The sequence below is a fragment of the Tupaia chinensis genome, unplaced genomic scaffold (genome assembly GCF_000334495.1).
Source record: "Tupaia chinensis unplaced genomic scaffold, TupChi_1.0 Scaffold000275_1, whole genome shotgun sequence".
NCBI classification, from domain to species: domain Eukaryota; kingdom Metazoa; phylum Chordata; class Mammalia; order Scandentia; family Tupaiidae; genus Tupaia; species Tupaia belangeri.
In genome coordinates this window covers 639,690-658,667 of record NW_006159757.1, presented here as the reverse complement: position 1 = coordinate 658,667, position 18,978 = coordinate 639,690, and the positions used below count along the sequence as shown (strand labels likewise).

At 43.8% G+C, this 18,978-nt stretch overlaps 1 protein-coding gene across 3 annotated transcripts in view; it reads left to right on the top strand.

Annotated features, from left to right (window-relative positions):
* CAMK1D (calcium/calmodulin dependent protein kinase ID) overlaps positions 1 to 18,978 on the top strand; it is a 483,186-nt gene that overhangs the window by 444,307 nt on the left and 19,901 nt on the right. The gene's annotated exons all lie outside the window — the stretch shown is intronic.

Here is an 18,978-nt window from a genome sequence, read left to right as displayed (position 1 = left end):
GGAATGCACAAGTGTTCCAATTTCTCCACATCCACCAAACACTTGTTATTTTCCATATTTTTTATAATAGCCATCCTAATATGTTTAAAGTGGAATCTCATTGTGATTTTTGACTTGCATTTCCCTAATAACTTAATGTTGAGAATATTTTCTTGTGCTACCTTGACTTTTGAGAGAATACAGACTATTGGGGAATACTGAGACATTGCCGAAAGAAATTACAATAGAAAAATGTAATGAAAATAACAATTTTGGGACCAGCAGTTAGCATAATGGCTATGTTGCTGAACTCCCATGTAGTCGACCGCGGTTCGAGTCCCTGACCTGGTGGCGTAAACTCACACCAGGCACATGTGCGTGCATGCCCAAGATCCCGAGAGGAGAATGGAGAAGGGATAGTGGCATGACCATCCTCCCTGGGGGGGTGATTTCTCACTTTCTATCTGTCTATCTCTCTCTCTGTCTTTCTGGTGAGCGCACGCGCCCTATAGCAAAAACCTCTCCAAAAAAAAAAAATTTTAGCCTTTGGATTCATCATTTCTTCTCAGGTTCCTTATGTCCATAATCCAAAATGTAGTCCTAGCTCATAGGCTTATTGCAATTATTTCAGGATTACCAATTTTAGTTTTTATTGTTTGTTTTATTTTGCTTAAGCCCACCATAAAACTACTTAAAATGTTATATTTTTAAAAGAATTATTTCATTTAACTTCATTTATTTATTTATTTATTTATTTATTTATTTATTTTAATTTGACCAGAGAGGGAGGGAGGGAGGGAGAGAGAGAGAGAAAGTGGGCACCAGGTCCAGGACTCAAACCGCAGTTGGCCACGTGGGAGTCCAACTCCTTTAACCACCATGCCACCTGCTGGCCTTTAAAATCATATTTTTGCAGTTACTTTCTCAAATACTTATTATGGAACATACTTTCAAGGTAGGTTTAGGCCCACTATTTCCTATAATTGGTAAGAAATGAATTTGTCCTCCTCATCATCCCCGAGGATAGGAACGTGTTCTGGCACACAGAGCCACCTACACACAATGAAAGACTCTGGGGGATTCTGATTAGAGAAAGTTCTGACAGTGTGTGGCCTCCTGTTCTCCTTAGGGAATGCAAGAATCATCCCTCTGTGCTGGCTTTGTCCCATTCATTATCTGAGAAGCAAGCGGTCTTTCTACAGCACACATTGATGGGCAGCTTTTATAGTTCAGTATGGATTTAGGTGACAGCTCCTGTGTTCTTGCCATTATAACATTTTATCCATTATAATGTGCTTGGCCTGTGGGGCTCCTATTTGTGGAAACAGGTAAAGGGCAGATTCTTCCAAGTTCTGAAACTCAAATTTGGCACTTATATAGTTCTTTTTCACTTTTCATTTTACCATCTTCTGCAGACTTTTATCATTTTATGGAATTATAGATCATTTGAGAATCTAATAAAAGTTGTGGCCTCTTTTCCCTAATAAAATCACACACACACACACACACACACACACACACACACACACGTACTCAGTGTTACATACATACATTTTAGGTGGATCCTGAGTCAGTAGACACTAGATACAGATCCTTTGTTATTCATCCCAGTTCCCTGAATTCTCAACTAAACTTTTTATCAGAGGTCCTGCCTTGCCCAGCTTAACCAAGAAAGGCTTAAAGAAATGAATGGTAGGCCAGTCCTGTCCTCTGAAAGACTGAAGCTAGTGTTGATGGTCTAGAGGAATCTTCCCTGGAGCTGGGCAAAATGGCCCTTTATCTGGCCTTTTAGTTGGTTGTTTCCTTATCTTTTTCCAGAACCTTTAACCACTACTCATACATGTGCTAGTGTCTTTAGACTTCCTTGACTCCCTTTGGGTTTATATAGGTACTATATTTATATTCCTGAAGTCTTGGCATTGGGGTAGGGTACCGGTACAGATTTGAGGAGGTGCATATTGACAGATGTTTCTTAGAATTACTGGGATAAAAAATGTAAACCTAAATAAAGATGTCTTAGCTCAAGCTGCTATAGCAAAATGCCATAGAGTGAATGGTTTAAACAACAGACATTTATTTCTCACAGTTTTGAAAGCTGGACATCCAAGATCAAGGGTGTCAGCTAGTTTGGTTCCTTGAGAAGCCTCTTCCTGGATTTATACATGGCTGGGTTTTTTTGCTGTGTTTTCACACAACAGGGAGAGGGAACCTGCAAGAGCAAGCTCTCTGATGGCTTTTTCTGAACCAATCACTGTCAAATAAAATGGGATCATTGTCGTTGGCCATTGTAGTGAAGCAAGTGACAATGTGGAAGAAAGAAAAGCCCTGGATAAAATCACAGTTCTACTAGTAAAGAAGAAGATAGGAAATGGATTGGCAATAGGCAAGTGACCATGTCTTCCATGGCCCATAGGAGGGAAGGCCAACATAGTTAAAAGATGGCATGAAGACAAACTATCAGAAAGTGACACCCAAGGAGCTGGCAAGTTCCAGAACAGAGACCTAGTAAAAGTTTGGATTTTAATCTAAGGGTACTGGGAAGCCAAAGTAGGGTTTTGAACAGAGGTGTGACCCTGTCTGGTTTTCACTAGAGTATGATCCTGGCCACTCTGTGGGAAAGGCATTAGAGAGGGAAATGATGGAAGGTAGAGACTGCTTAGGAGGCTCTGGTGGGAAGAGCGATGAAATTGCTTCTCCTGGGGAGGTGATGGTGGGAGGGAGAGTGGTGGAGAGGTTTGCAATATGTTTTGGGATGTGGAGGATAAAGGAGAGGGGTGTTTCAAGTATAAATCTAAATTTTGGGTGGAAGCAACCATGCAGATAGGTAAGGAAAAAGACTGTCTCTTCATTTCTCTTTCTCTCTCTCATGGAAAAAATACATAAATACATTCTTTTAAAAGCAGGTGCCAGCTGGTGGTACAACAGTAGCACAATTCTCTGAGATGCTGGATCCACATGGGAAAGTCCTTGGCTAACATCCCAAGGCCTTCTACAAGCCCATGATATGGGCTGCTTGATACTGGAGGTGGATTGCAGCATGAGAACCCTATTGGGGGCACTTATCTCTCTGTGTTTCTCCTTCTTTCATGGAATAAATGAATAAATAAGCTTTCTTTAAAAAAAAAAAAAGAGAGAGAGAGAGAAAATGAAAAAAAGAAAGGGAAATGGTAGAGGAGCAAGTTTTGGAAGTGGGTGGGATCAAGATTTAGTTTGACATGTTATGCTTGAGACCTCTTCGAGATAACACTGAATAGTATATGTAGATGTGAAGTTCAGAAGAAGTCTGAGGTGGAGATGGTGCCCATATATTTGATTTGAACAGTAGTGTCCCCAAACCCTTATAATCACAATATCCAACGGAGTATTTGGCAGGATTCAAGCGTAGTGTTAAGTAAATATGTACCATGTGTCTTTACTTCTATTGTAAGTATAAACTTGGTAAGCCTATGTTTGATGGTTCCCTGCTTACCACTGACTTTGCCCAGAGACTAGTCTCAGGTCAATTTCAGAACTGTGTAGACTTCAACATGGCAGCCTAAGCTTGTGTTTTCCTCTGCGCCTTCCAGAGCTCTGAGAGCTCCAAGGAGAGAGTGGACATCTTTTAGACATTTGAGTTGTATCCTATATGATGTTCAGACCCTGTGGGTAATAGGTCAAATTCTAGCCACAATTTACGACATTATCATTATCAGTTGATTTATCATTATCAGTAGATTAATATCTTGTCTCACCATATGTATTATTAGTACTCAGATGAGAGACATTCAGTCTTTGTGATCCTTCTATCTTTAGCACCTAGCACAGTTCCTGGAATAGAGAAGATACTTCAGAAATGATGGCTGTTGACACTGATCAGTGGAAATTGGCAATTGATGGTCTGATGTGCACAGCAGCCAGAGTTTGTAGGGAGGAGATACCACTCAAGGTGTGTCTGGAAGGTTGGATAAGACTAACACAAGGGACCAGCAGTTGACGTAATGGCTGTGTCACTGAATTCCTATGTTGTCGACCATGGTTAGAGTCCCGGACCTGGTGGCTTAAACTCATGCTGGACGCACGTGTGTGGGTACCCAAGATCCTGAGAGGAGAATGGAGGAGAAGGGATTGCGGCATGGCCATCCCCCTTGGGGGTGAGGGGTGATTTCTCACTTTCTGTCTCTCTGTCTCTCTGTGTCTTTCTGGAGAGTGCACACGCTCTATAGCAAAAACCTCTCAAAGAAAAAAAAAAACTAACACAAGTAGAGAAGAGAGAGAAGAGAGACAAGATCAGAGCATCAGACCAGGGAGGAATGTATGCCTGGGAGCAGTGGCACATGTGAGGGCTGATGAACATGTTCATGATCGTTCTGTGACCTGAGGTGGTATCCATGACACAGGGTTGGCTCAGGGTTGAACCAGAGTGAGAAGGCAGAACTCGTGGATCTCAGTCATTCTTGCTACTTCCTCTGACCCTCTGTGCCCATCCTATTGTCTGAAGACTCAGGAGCGGGTGCTGAGCAGGCTCCTGTCAGTGGGGAGCACACTGGGAGACAGCTATCCCGTGGGGATCAACAGCACCTTCTTCCTATCCCCTGTAACAGAGAAGAAGGCAGCCTCTGCCATGTTTTGGAGCACAGCTCTATTGTTTCTGCTTGATAAACCCATCACACTGAGACATCAGCCTGCAGCAAAAGTGGCTGTGACAGACCAGAACACAAAATTTTCTCCTCTCTGCATGCCATGGGAAACATTCCTCATCTTGCTGGGGCAGATACTTGATAAATTGGCTTTCTTTTGGGCTCCACATCATTTCTCTGTTACCCATCATTTGAAAGGAGAAATAGTTTTTTTTTTTCTATCAAGAATATTCAGTTTTTAAATGTTATGTTTCTTTTGAGAAAGACAGTTACCCTCTACAGGGTCCCACCTCACTATTCCCTACCACCCAGCTCTTTAGCAAGACAGGATCACAGGCACACAAACATGTCCCTGGTACAAGTCGATCCTGCAACTGAACACTGGTCTTCCACATGGTTTCCTACACTGCCGAGTGCTGTGTCATTGCTGTTTCACCATGACTGGCCGAAAGAATACTCACTTTTAAAAACACATTTGGTGGGTCTTTATCCTGCCAGAAATATTCCACTGGGGATTAGGACATGCAAAACCCCTCTTTGTCTTCATAGCTTAGCCTACTAGAAGGGTGGGGGACAGAATGTGTTGGGCACCATGATGCACATGGCAGTGTCCATCATGACAGATTTGACTCAGCCGAGGGAGCACAAAAGTCCCAAGGAAATATATTTTTCCCACTCAGTCTGAGAACCAGCATCTCTTGGATCACACTTGATATTGTAATAACATGTGTTCTCTCTTCCTTCTTGCAACTTCAAGGAAAGTATTTAATGATCATTGGCCTAACTTGTGCTCAGGGTACAACATGCTGTGGAGAGAAACACAGTGAATTTTGCTGATACAAAAACTGAGGAAAATCCTAAGGAAATTCCCAGGCCCACATGGAAGCAGGCAGGTCAGAGGTTTGAGAGCAGGCTAAATATGCTGGGGTATATCAGGCCAGGGAAGGCAAGGCCTCTGACCTCTGCCTAAAAGAAACTCAAGGTCAGATATTCACAGTAATCTCCTTACTTTTTAATTTGGCTGCTATATTATCCACTTTTTAAAAGTTTATTTATTTCTCCCCTGACACAGAGACAGAGAAGCCACTCCAGTGAGGTCTTTATGCTGCGGTCCACACTCAGTTCCAGCTAACTGGGAAACTGGGATCATGGGCATGTACCCTCATGGTCAGGGAGGTCCCAGGATGCAGACCCAGGACCTTTCCCATGTGTGTCTAGTTGCTTTGCCACTGCACCACTGCTGATCCTATATTATTTACTTTTTAAAACTAGGTCACGTGACTTGATTTGTCCAAGTATACACCTTAATTAGCTTTGTCACAGTGGAAGTAAAATGCCTAACTTGAGTATTCCACGCATTTTTCTGAGACAGAAGATGACCCTCAGTACAGCAGTCCCCTCCCTTTGAACAGTCAGTAGCTGGCCAGCTCTTTAAGGGATACACACGTTCCAGTGAGGAACATGAAACCAAGCATCCATGGAAGAGGTTGTAGTGTAACCCCTGAACCCAGCCCCCAGCTGGGGTGTTAGAGCGGTGGTTACTCCTATTGGTATGACGAGTATTAACTTTGACAAAAACAATTTGCCAGTATTGCCATCAGGCAGCCATCATCCTGGTAAATCTAGGAGCTCTGCAGAGTGAGGCAGGTTGCCTCATTCAGGCCACCATGGGCCCATGGTCTGGATTTGACTTTGTAAGTTTAGAAACTAAATTGGGTCTATTTCTTCATCTTGCTAGTCAATCCCCATGAATTAAGTCACACTAATAAGACTCAAAACAGATTTTTAAAAAAAGGAGTATCCATTTACTAAATCATGATGAGATTTGTGCCTGCGAGGTAATTGGATATGCATGTCAACAAAGAAGCATGGTCTTTCCCCTATAGGAAATGCTCCAGGAGAACCCAAATTAAAACCAGAAGTTTTCCTCATGAGGGAGGCATGAGAGCAGTGGGGGTGGATGGCCTGAACTGGCCTCCAGGTCACCCATGTTTGACACAGGATGGTCCTGTCAAGCAGCATAGCTTTTCCTTTGGCTACCCAGGGAGCTCAGGCTAACAATGATAATAGGGGTTCACCCCCACTCCTGTCCCCTGCTTTAAAGACCCGCTACCAATCAGCCCTCTCTTTGCTTGATCATTCTGGCATTATTGTTTTTATTTCAGCAGGCATTGATTGGTTGTTATTATTCCTAGGTTTATGATTTTTGTTCACCGATTGCATTTCCTTCCCAAGGATCTTCAGGAAGGTACCTAACCTCTCCTCCGTATTCTATGCTGATGCATTCTAGGAGCTCAGTGCCACTTGTGGGTTATGGTCTTTTGTGTGACACAAATTCAACCTGATCATAGGTCAGCTTTGTTAGTGGGCCCGTGACCCACTGCTTCTAGGAAGGGACTTGATCAATTGTCCATGACTCTTGGTTCACTACTAACTCTGTAGAATAGTCTGGTTTCAATGAGTGGGCACAGGGGTGTACACAGTATCAAGGGGGGAATTGCACAATTAGCACACTTAAGATGAAGAGTTCTGCCTTGGGGACCAGCAGGTGGTGTGGTGGTTAAGGTGCTGGACACTCCCACATGGCTGACACGGTTCAAATCCTGGACCTGGTGGCTTGCTTTCTCACTTTCCCTCTCTCTCTCTCTGTCTCTCTCTGGTCAAATTAAAATAAAAATGAATGAATAAATAAAATTAAATAATTCTTTAAAAAAAAAAAGAGTTCTGCCTGTTAGCCGGCAGCTAGAGCACCTCCCTACCAGAGACTTAAGGCCAGGTGGAGTGTACCAATGCCTGGGACATCACACCTCACAAAGGAGGGGCGTGCACAGGAGAGGGCACTTTTGCACCCTAAATGACACAGCTTTGGGCCAGATGAAGAAGCATTTTACTTCCTCTGCTCTCCGATTTTCATGTCAGCATCTTCTCTCAGAAACTGTCACTTACTTCACAGCTAAGTGCTTGGGGATATTTAGCCTGTGGAATGGAAGGCAGAGAATCGGTGGTGTGGTGGTTAAGGTGCTGGACACTCCCACATGGCTGACACGGTTCAAATCCTGGACCTGGTGGCTTGCTTTCTCACTTTCCCTCTCTCTCTCTCTGTCTCTCTCTGGTCAAATTAAAATAAAAATGAATGAATAAATAAAATTAAATAATTCTTTAAAAAAAAAAAGAGTTCTGCCTGTTAGCCGGCAGCTAGAGCACCTCCCTACCAGAGACTTAAGGCCAGGTGGAGTGTACCAATGCCTGGGACATCACACCTCACAAAGGAGGGGCGTGCACAGGAGAGGGCACTTTTGCACCCTAAATGACACAGCTTTGGGCCAGATGAAGAAGCATTTTACTTCCTCTGCTCTCCGATTTTCATGTCAGCATCTTCTCTCAGAAACTGTCACTTACTTCACAGCTAAGTGCTTGGGGATATTTAGCCTGTGGAATGGAAGGCAGAGAATCGACATTCAGTCACTTCACTAAAATTTATTGAGCCTGAAAGTGTCAGGCAATATAACGGGAGGCAGACATGGACTCATTATTGCCCGGCCTTGGAGGCGCTTACTGTCTGCTGGAGGCGACAGTCAGTAAACAGATAAATTACAATTCAGTCTTGCTGGCTGTCATGAGGTGGGAGGAAAGCACTGGGTAGCCTCAGGCTAGAGCTGTGAGCTCTGTCTGGACCCAAGGAAGGCTTCACAATGCAGGGGGCAGCCATTTGGGTTTGGAAGAACCCAATGAGTTGGAATCTTCCAGGAGAGAAGCAGCCTAGACCAAGGGAACAGCTCTATCTTCAAACATCAACAAGACTGTAATATAGGAGATCGATGGGTTTTGTTGTTGTTGTTGTTTATTGGATTTTGGGGGAGAGAATTTTGCTATAGGGGACGTGCACTCATCAGACAGACAGAGACAGACAGAAAGCGAGAAATCACCTCCGAGAGGCGGCCACACCGCAATCCCTTCTCCTCCATTCTCCTCTCGAGATCTTGGGCACGCACGCACACATGCCTGGCATGTGTTTAAGCCCCCGGGTCTGGGCTCAAATTGCAGTTGACTGCGTGGGAGTCCAGCGACATAGCCATTACACCAACTGCTGGTCCCAGATCAGTGGTTTATCTCTCAAAACTCAGTTGTCTAAGGATATGATGTGTTTTCTGTATATGAGAAGAAAGGGACCATTAAGTTGGAAACATAATTTTAAAATTATAGACCAGCTGCAGTAATGCAGTGTTAATACAGTAATGTATAATGCTGTGGTCATAGGGGAGCGTTCCAGGTTCACATCGTAGGGTGTGTGTGCATGCCCATGATCCTGGCTGGCTGAGGTCAGGGTGGATTGTGAAAACTCCATTGGAGGGTACCTCTCTCTCCTTCCCTCTCTGACTCTGTCTTTCTCATGGAAGAAATAAGTAATCATATATCTATGTGTATGTATATATAATATACATAATTTTATATACATATATAAAATATTGAAAAGTTGATCCCTCTTTGACCTTTTGATATCTAAAACTTGAGGATGTGAAAATATAATCTGTGAATCATCAGGATTTTTGATTCCCTAGCACTATCTTGAGCACACTGAACAATCAAAAGGGGTCTTCATTATGATTTTAAACAGTCATTATTGGAAATGTACAGCAGCAGCATGGATGCAGGAGGGAGGCAGTGCATCCAGAGTGAGAAGAACAAAACAGTGCACAGAGCAGAAAATGGACAGCCCACTAAGAGGTGAATGATCGCACGTGTGTGTCAGGTGTTGTACTCTTAGTGGGACTTGTGACTAAGAGAAACAGAGATGGGGGCAGAAAGGAAAGAGAGTCCACTTCAGGGCAGCAAATCAGGAAAACCCTGGTGGCGGTGGGTTGAAGGACCTATGGAAAGGTCCATCAGAAGTCCATGACTTCACATGGTGCACCACACCCCCTCTCTGCTCACCATATTCTAAGGGCCCATTGTCTAGTCCATCTCAGAAGTGCATTGTGAAAGCAAACGAAGCTAAAGGACAAGCAGAGAGTGCAATAAGAGGCCACGACCTGGGATAGGGGGCCCTGGGATGTTCCCCAAATGTGATTGTTAGTCTGTATGGATGCTCAAGTGCTTGCCTTGCACAAGAAGGAGAGGAGGGAGAGAGGGGCAAGGGAATGAGGGAGCATAAGGGCCAAGAAAGCAAAGTCTAGATGCAGACATCTAATTTGGAAATCCTCCACATTTTCAGCATTGTCAGTTAGTGCTTGGTGTTAATCACCTCCAGATTGGATGTCTGCACCCCTCGGTGCTTTGGTATGAAATTCTTCACTCGTGAGAACTAATTTTAGCTGCTGAACGTTTCTCCATGTGTTTCCTAACACTATGTTCCCTGCTGTTGGAAGTGCTCCTTGTTCACCCTCCCCGTCTCCATTGTATGTTGTGCCTCCAGTTTCACCATTAGCATGAGCTGAGTTTGCATTGGTTTCATCCCAGCTGCGTCCAGATCTGTTTCACCCTTCAGGAGGAGGATCACTACCTCTGTGCCAGTGTCCCAGGCTTGCTCATGGTGTCCATTTGGCTACTGCAAGAATCATAGTGTTGACTCCGAATAGTTTGTGCTGCTCACTTCTCATGTTTGGGGAAGCATTTTATTCTCCATCCCCTCCTCCCCTCTTCTCCAAGTCCCCAATCTTAAGTTCCAGTTGTGGATAAACTTTCTACGGAATATGTTTCCTTTACTTCCTCCACTATTCCCTTTGCTTCCTCCCCTAATTCTTTCCCTACTTTGTTTATTTAATATCAGCTTTCAAGTTGATATCCAAATTTAGGGAGTGATGCAGGACATTACCTGTCGCATTTTCATTAACAGTGTGTTGCTAGAGTCACCCTGTACCTGGTTTTAATGTATGTGGGCCTGTTTGCTTCTAAGTTAGCAAGGCGAAAGCTGTGGAGTGCACGTCATGAATAGATGTTACTGAAATAATTGAATTACAGTCTTATAATGATTCAGATCTCATGGGTCATTCTAGTCTATAAATCCATATAAAATGCTGAAACCTCTTTTGACCTCTAAGTGGGTCTTGATAATAAGTACAAAAGACTTATCAGCTTTAAGAACTTCCTTTATTTTATTATTTTTAAAAATCTGTCATATTGTCCAGGGTAAGATGAATAAAACTCAGAATTCTGAATGCAGACCCTAGATATTCATTCAACAAACCCTTAGTAAATATCTTCTAAGAACCAAGAAAGGAGGGCAAACAGAGGCCGCCCAGTGGTGACTGTTCATGGACAGACTCTAGTGTCCATAGGAGGGTGGCCCACATCTGATTGATTCTGCTAAGGTCTTTCAGAGACCCTCGGAATCTGGGTTGGCCTTACATAGCTTGTCTAATCTGCTGTATAGAGATTTATTGTTTTGGTTGTTTCTTTGGCATCCTGGCCTAATTGCATAAAAATACTCTTACTTAACAAATATGCCTTTGAATAAGTGTTCTCGGGAGGGTTTGAGCTATTCTTAGAGTTGAGGACTCCTTGGCTAACTGCTTGGAAATATTAGCACACCAAGATCAAAATTTAAAAGCAGATCTAGTACATTCTGTCATTGTGTTTATAACATAGTGCATGAATATAATGACCAAAGACAGTCTCTCATCCTCTTTTCAATAGCAACTTAGTTTAAGATGTACGGTCTTTGGTGGATGATTCTGAGACTTTGGATAAAATTTAAAAATATGTTGTTTACTTTTTACAGTTAGAGTATGGGACATTGGACTGATTCCCTCAGGACTCATCCTCTCTCCCCTAGTGTTTTTCTTCCACTTCAGAATCTTTCAGCTGAAGAAAACTGAAAAGGATTAGGTAGGATCGGTGGGATGGCAGAAAGAGGTAGGGAGAGAAATATGCAGGATGGCACTTAATGATTACTTTGTGATCAGCATTTTCTTCTAGTTTCTGTCCATTCATCTATCAGTCTGTCTATTATGTGTTTTATATACCATTTATATTATTAGATGGTATATAGGTGGGTTCTTCAAAAAATGTATGGAAATCCATATTATGAAAACTATGCGTGGATTTCAATGTTGTTTTGCACCAAAGTAAACTCATACTTCCAATTGCATCTTTCCACAGGCTTCTTGAAGTTGTCTTGTATTATACATATATTACAATATCTTCCAATATCTCTATAAGGTAGGCATTGTTATCCCTACTCACAGAATAAACTGAGACTCAGAGAGGAAGAATCATTTTTCTAGTATTATCTGACAGAGCTTGACAGGGCCAGGGTTGGAATTTGTGCTTCCTTACATTCACCTCTTTGAAAGCAGAATCCAGGTCTGCCCTCAGAGAACAGCACTAACCTTTCCTTAAGAAACCACTTCTCGGGACCTGCAGTTAGCATAATGGCTATGTCACTGAACTCCCACGTAGTCAACCGCAGTTCGAGTCCCAAACCCGGTGGCTTAAACTCATGCCAGGCGCGTGTGTGTGCCCAAGATCCCGAGAGGAGAATGGAGGAGAAGGGATTGCAGTGTGGCCATCTCCCCTGGGGGATGATTTCTCGCTTACTATCTTTCTATCTCTCTCTGTCTTTCTGGCGAGCACACTCACCCTATAGCAAAAACCTCTCCAAAAAAAAAAGAAGAAGAAGAAGAAACCACTTCTCTACTTTCCTCCAGAGCCTTTTCACTTGATGAGATTCAACAGAAGATTCAGGGTTGCCATTTATTGATGAGTATTCAGTCATTAGTGTAGTCTATTCATTCTAGTATTTTACATAAAATATGTTAAATAATTGTAGTGCTGGAGAAGGGTGTTTCACAGATACTTAGAAAAGTCACTTATGTCTATAACTTTATGCCCCATCTCCCCCAGGGCAGCTAGGCACTGGCCTCTTCTCAACCCCATGGAACTGAACAAAATCTTGACAGAGGAGACCCTTCTCCTATATATCCCCTTGCAGGTCTGCACAATACTGAGCCCTGAATGGATGCTACTCGACATAATTACATTGGAATTTGGTTCAATATAGATGCAGGTTCATTTTTCTCCAATCCCTCTCTTCACAGCCAGGGCCCTAATGGCCCCAGCTGTTCTCCCCCAATCTGTCTTTAAGGAAGGCAGACCCTGTGCAATGTTCAGCACTGATTTTATAACTGTGAGGACTCTGAGCGGTTCTTTATTTCTTTGGCAGGTCACATGACCTTGTCTCAGCTCTGTTTCTAAACATATAATATATGAAAATTATGACACTGCGATGTGGGAGGCAGGTTTAGAAAGAGCATGTGTGGCATTTCCCATCTTCGAGGTGATGTATCTGACTGGAAAACTGAAAGGTTAATATGACCCAGTTCTGGAGTTAGATGGACAGAGGTAAATTTCTGTTCTGCTCCTTACATATGAGCAAGTTGGCTAATCTGTCATGCATTTATTTCCTCATCTGGAAATTGAAGCTTGAAAAACTCATCTTGTAAGTATGAATTAAATAAAGCAATATGTGTGAGTACTCAGGAGATGGTGGCTGCTGCTTAACCTCTATGGGACACATTCACCATATTTCATTTCTCCACCTTAGGGAAGTAAACATTGCACTTCTCTTCAAGTACAGTTGGACTGGGAACCCTGAGGGGCAAGGCCCAGGTCGGTCTTCCTCACTACTATGTAGTCAGCATCGCACACCTCAGTGCTCCATAAAGGTTGTAGAGTAGGACTGTTGTGGTTTTTGTTTTTCTACTCTTGAGTGCTGGGCAGGACAGATAGTTCTGCCACTAACTGTGGCCCTGAGGGCAACTCTTCATGTCTCTGCAACTCACTTTCCTAGTCTCGTAAGTGAAGGGTTGAACTAGATGATGACTTTTGGATCCCAGAATCAAATTCTGCACCTCTGGGCAAACCGTGTCCACCACACACACACACACACACACACACACATGCACACTGCACAGAGTGCTTCCTCAAGTAGACTTTTCAGCTTCAGGTTTGAGGATTTGGGCTGTACACAGGGGCCCACTACCTATGAGTTATGTCATCAGATAAACAGTGGCTGGTGGGAGGAGTTTCGGAGAGAGAAATTGATACATGGAGGAAATTGCATGCGCACTCACACCCTGGGCAGGTGTGAGTCAGAGAATGTCTGTGGAAGATTTTCTGAGTTGATTCCAATCTCCCTTTGAAAGATATTATTTATAGCAGGTCCCACTGACCATTAAGAGGCTTCATTGCAGCAATAAATGAAAGTTTATTACACTTGGGAAAATTTGGTAGACTTTTTCAAGAGTAAACACTCATTTGGGGGAATTCAACTCTACTTAAGTCAACTTAAATATGTTCTTCCATGTATGTTTGTGTGCATGTACACACATATATGCACACTAGCAAAAATGTTTCATGTAAAGCATTCCCTGTTCATCAAAGGCTAATCAATCAACAAATATTCACTAAATACTGTTGAGTACTAATGAAAGTTATGGAAGAGATAGTCTGTCTCCTCTAGAAAAGCATCATCAACATGGGAAGGTAAAAATTGTAACCATGATAATAAGCTGTAATCTTTACATTTCTTAGGAGGACCCAAGGAAGAGATGGGCTGGATTGTGAAGAATGGGAAATGTCTGGAGAGGTGCTAGAGCTGGGGATGGGAATGGTCCTTGAAACACTGAAGCATTTAAAGACCCATTCATCCGGCAAATATTTGCTAAGCACACACTCTGTCCTGGGCTAAATATTGAGATTGCAAAAATGAATGAGATGCCATCGCCATCTTTGGGGAGCTCAGAGTCTAATAGAAGAGATGATGTGATGTCTACAGACTAGAAAGTAGCCCAACTGCCATTTAGCAGGGCCCGCAGAGCTGAAAGTGTACAGAAGAGTGGTGCCTGCCCTGGCATCTGGGTGGGGTCAGGAAAGGCATCACCAAGGAAGAGCTACACACTTGGAGCTTTGTGAATGAGTAGGTCAGGCCTGGTGGGAGTCAAAGGGGAGACTCTCAGATGCAAGAAACAGTATATGGACAGGAATATTCTCAACAGAGGATGAAATATTGTGATTGTTCTGATCAACTCCAAAGTGTCTGTCCCCTGTCCTTCCAACTAGAATGAAAATGTCATGAGTGGAATGACTCCGGCTTTCTTATTCCATGCCTGGGGTGTAGGCAATGCTCTCTTAGTCTTTGGTGACAGCCAATGGCCTGTCTAGCCAGCAGCAATACATCTTCTGTACTTAGTAGGACTCCTGAGGGCCTATACTCAGGAAAGGACAGGGCTTAACGTAGCTGCAGCTGCAGGCCTGAGCTCACTTCTGGGTCAGAAGGCAAGAAAGAGTTACTAGCCGATAAGCAAAGGAAACCCATAGAGGAAAACAATCAAGACTATTCCTTCTGAAGAGGGATCATTTTTGCTCAGGCTAGGGACTTGCTGGTGCATGCAAAGAAAGAAATGCACCAGCTATTCTTACACAACCATCTAGTCTAAGCTAGACTTTCAGGTAATCCACATTCTGGTACCATGTACACATGCATGTGTGTATGCCCAGAACTTTTCTGAAAAGCATTCACAGGCTACTTTAATAGCAGGAGTGGGGAATGAGGATCTGGGAGTGAACTTTTCCTTAGCCTCTTAAGGAGAAGTTATTTGAATTTTTAAAGTATGAATATGAATTACCTGTACAATTTTTTTAAAGGAGGAAAAATAAAAATATCTAGGCCCTGCCCAGAAGTTGAGACTCACTTGATTGGGAAGGATGCAGAACATGTTAAAATTTTATGAACTTCCCAGACAACCCTGATGGGCACGAGCCTGAATCACTGATGTAGACGCAAGCCACACCTCTGCCAAAGAGTCTACTCTGGTAGACTGATTTGTCACGCTCCCTGCAGCGTCTAGCCTACGGGCCCTGTCCAGCAGGGCTCACTGCTTTTGCAGCCCTCCGTAGCCTCACAGGGCATAACACAGTGCTCAGGCTCCTCCTCCTCTTAAAAGTGCCCTTATCCAGAACTCCTTCTCTGGCCTTTGACTCAGTCACCAATTTAGCCAGTGGAGGGCTGGGGAGATTAGGTAAAGATGTGACCTGCTGGGTCATTTTTCTTCATGCAGAAGGGTGCCTTGCCGACAGGTAAGAAACAGATAAACCTGGGAACCAGCAGTTAGCGTAATGGCTATGTCGCTGGACTCCCACGTAGTCGACCGCGGTTCGCGTCCCGGACCCGGTGGCTTAAAACTCATGCCGGGCGCGTGTGCGTGCGTGCCCAAGATCCCGAGAGGAGAATGGAGGAGAAGGGATTGCGGCGTGACCATCCCCCCTGGGGGGTGATTTCTCGCTTTCTGTCTCTATGTCTCTCTCTGTCTGTCTGGCGAGCGCATGCGCCCTATAGCGAAAATCTCTCTCTCAAAAAAAAAAAAAAAAGAAAAGAAACAGATAAACTTACTTTTCTTATACAGCCATCCAGGCCAAGCTAAACATCCAGGGAATCTAAGTTCCAATACCCCGTACACATGCTTATTTGCTTGTATTAATATACTCCAATATCGTGGAGACTTCTGGGAACTGTGGTGAACTGACTGGATCAACACCTGCTTATGGCCATTCAAACCCACATTTATTTTAAATCACTACTGGCTAAACAATCTGTGAGCCAGACTCAGCCTATGGGGGACCTGCTTTGCAACTCCTGGGTGGTGTCTACAAAATCTCATAAGTGCTCTCATCCTCTCTCCTGGCTTCCGTGAAAATGATGATGGTTCTCTCAGCATCCCCAGGCCAGACCCTGTCCCTGGCTGCAGATTTCTATCTCCAGCTATCTAGTGGCTGCCATCACCCAATCTCTCACACGTACCTGGTCCAGTTCACAAAGGTCTAAACAGAATAACTCTTCTTATCTCTGTGGTATGTTGGCAATTTTAGTTGCAAAGAGCAGATTCTCTTCATTTACCCTAAGGAGAAGGAATCTGTGGCATTGCTTTGTGCAGGATGAACTGGAAGCCCCAATCGTGACACAGCCCCAAGCATGGGTCCCTCTCATAGCCACCCACCCCCAGGAGCTGAGTTCATTTCCTCCTGGCAGTAGCACCACCCTCTCTGAAGCTTGTGTCAGCCTTCAGTCCAGACTTAGGCGAGACCCAGGTAACTGCTAGAGCTGCTTGCCTCTGATGTCAGGCTGCCTCATGGATCCCCCTGTGCTGAACCAGCCTCCTCTGCCAATATATCCCACCCATATGCAAAGAATTGTCTGCAGCTGCTTCCCTGAGTGGGTGGTTTCCACTGGAGGGGAAGTGGGATTGCCAGGCACTGGCTGACATGTCTAGGCATACAGCATCCTACTCTTCGCTTCAGTGGACGGCCGCTCGTCATGCACCCTGCACGCTTGCAAACCTCCCTGGTCTCTGTGTACCATGTTGCTAGACACCAAGTGCACCCAGTTCTCTCTCAACTACTTTTGGAGTTTGTCTGTTCCTCCTACCCAACTGCCATGGCCTGGGCCACCTTTCGTAACCCACCCCCACTCTCCCCAATCCCTCACCCCATCTTTCTTTTGCCTGCAGGCTAACTTGCCTTCTTGGCCCCTTGCAGCTTCAGTGAAAGTCGAGCTGCCCCTATCGCTGGCCTGTGCCCCTCAGGGCCTCCTGTCTCCTGCAGGATAAACTGCCCATCTCAGTGTGGGGAACAAGCCCCTACGGCCCCCTGCTGTCCATTGCATCAGCCTCAACTCTAACTGCTTACTGACTTGCATTTTGTACTGCCGTGGTGGCATCGGCAAACTGCTCCTCAGCTCCTGCGTTCTTCAGAAGATTCTGGGATTCTTTCATGCCTCTGTGCCTTTTATTTCTCATTAGCCATTCCTGCCTGCGGCTCCCCACTGTTTCTCCTATAGAACTTCTACTCATCCTGGGAGACAGAGCATAGGCACCTCCCTCCTCTGCTTCCTCACTACACGGGATTCAGATGCCCATGCTCGATACTCCCATCACGTCCTCTGCCTGTGCTCGATACTCCCAGCGCATCTTCTGCCTGTGCTCGATACTCCCAGCACATCCTCTGCCCATGCTCGATACTCCCATCACATCCTCTGCCCGTGCTCGATATGCCCATCACATCCTCTGCCTGTCTGTACTGTTGTCACTGCCGACGTCATTATCTGTTTACTTGTCTCTTTATCCCACTGCACCGGGCTCGTGAGGGCAAGAATGGTTCTTATCATCTCTCCAGTACCAAACTTGGTGCCTGGCATATAATTGGTACAAAATAAATATTTGGCAAATGAAACAATACTAAGTATACCTAAATAAACAATACTAGGTATACCAAATAAATATGTGCATATTGGCTGATTAAAAATGAAAACCTCGAAGTACTATAAGATCCATTTGGAAGTACTTTTTAAACATCACATATAGTCATTGCCTGGCAATGTCCAACCTAACAGATGTGAAGGGGCACCTCATTGGGTTTGATTCACATTTCCTTGGTGATTAGTGATGTTGAACATTTTTTTCATATATGTTGGCCATTTGTGTGTCTATTTTCAAGAAAAATTAAAGATGATATATGTGGCAAGGACATGGAGAAATTAGACCCCTGTACACTCTTAATGGGAATGCAAAATAGTGTGATTGCAATGAAAAACATAATGGAGGTTCCTCAAATCATTAAAAATGGAACTACCATACTATCCAGTAATCCCACTTCTGGATATTTTTCCAAAAGAACCAAAATTAGGAACTCAAAGACAGTCTGCACTCCTATGTTCCTAGAACATTATTCAGATAGCCAAAAGGTGGGAGAACAAAAACCCTGAATATCCATCAACAGATGGAGGGATAAAGAAAATATTGTATAAACATTATAATGAAATAATATTCAGCCTTAAAATGGTAGAAAATTCTGTAATATATCACAACAGGGTTGAACCTTGAAGACATTAGGCTAAATGAAATAAGCCCGTCACAGAAAGACAAGTACTCCCTGATTCCACTTTATATGAGATATCTAAAATAGCCTAAGCTATAGAATCAAAGAGGGGGGTGGTGGTTGCCAGAGGCTGGGAGGAGAGAGAAATGGGGAGTTACTAATCAATGGACATAAAGTTTCGATGAAGCAAGATGAGTAAGCTGTAAAGATTGCAGAGCATTGTACCTACAGGCAACAGTAATGTATTGTACACTTACAACTTTGCTGTGATGGTTTATCTCATGTTAAGTGTTCTTACTAAGATACGGTAAAATAAAATCACCGTTGATGTCAAGCATGGCTGGGACTTTACCTGCCACCACTTCTGATGCCAGCTCCCTCCTGTTCTTTCTGTGTCTGTCTCTAATATCAAAAGCTACACACAAAAAAAAAGGAGAACCTTGAATATGTAATTCAAGGGGTCCAAAAAGTAGGCAAGGCCATCAGAGGGTGAAGTGAACTATGGAGATAATGG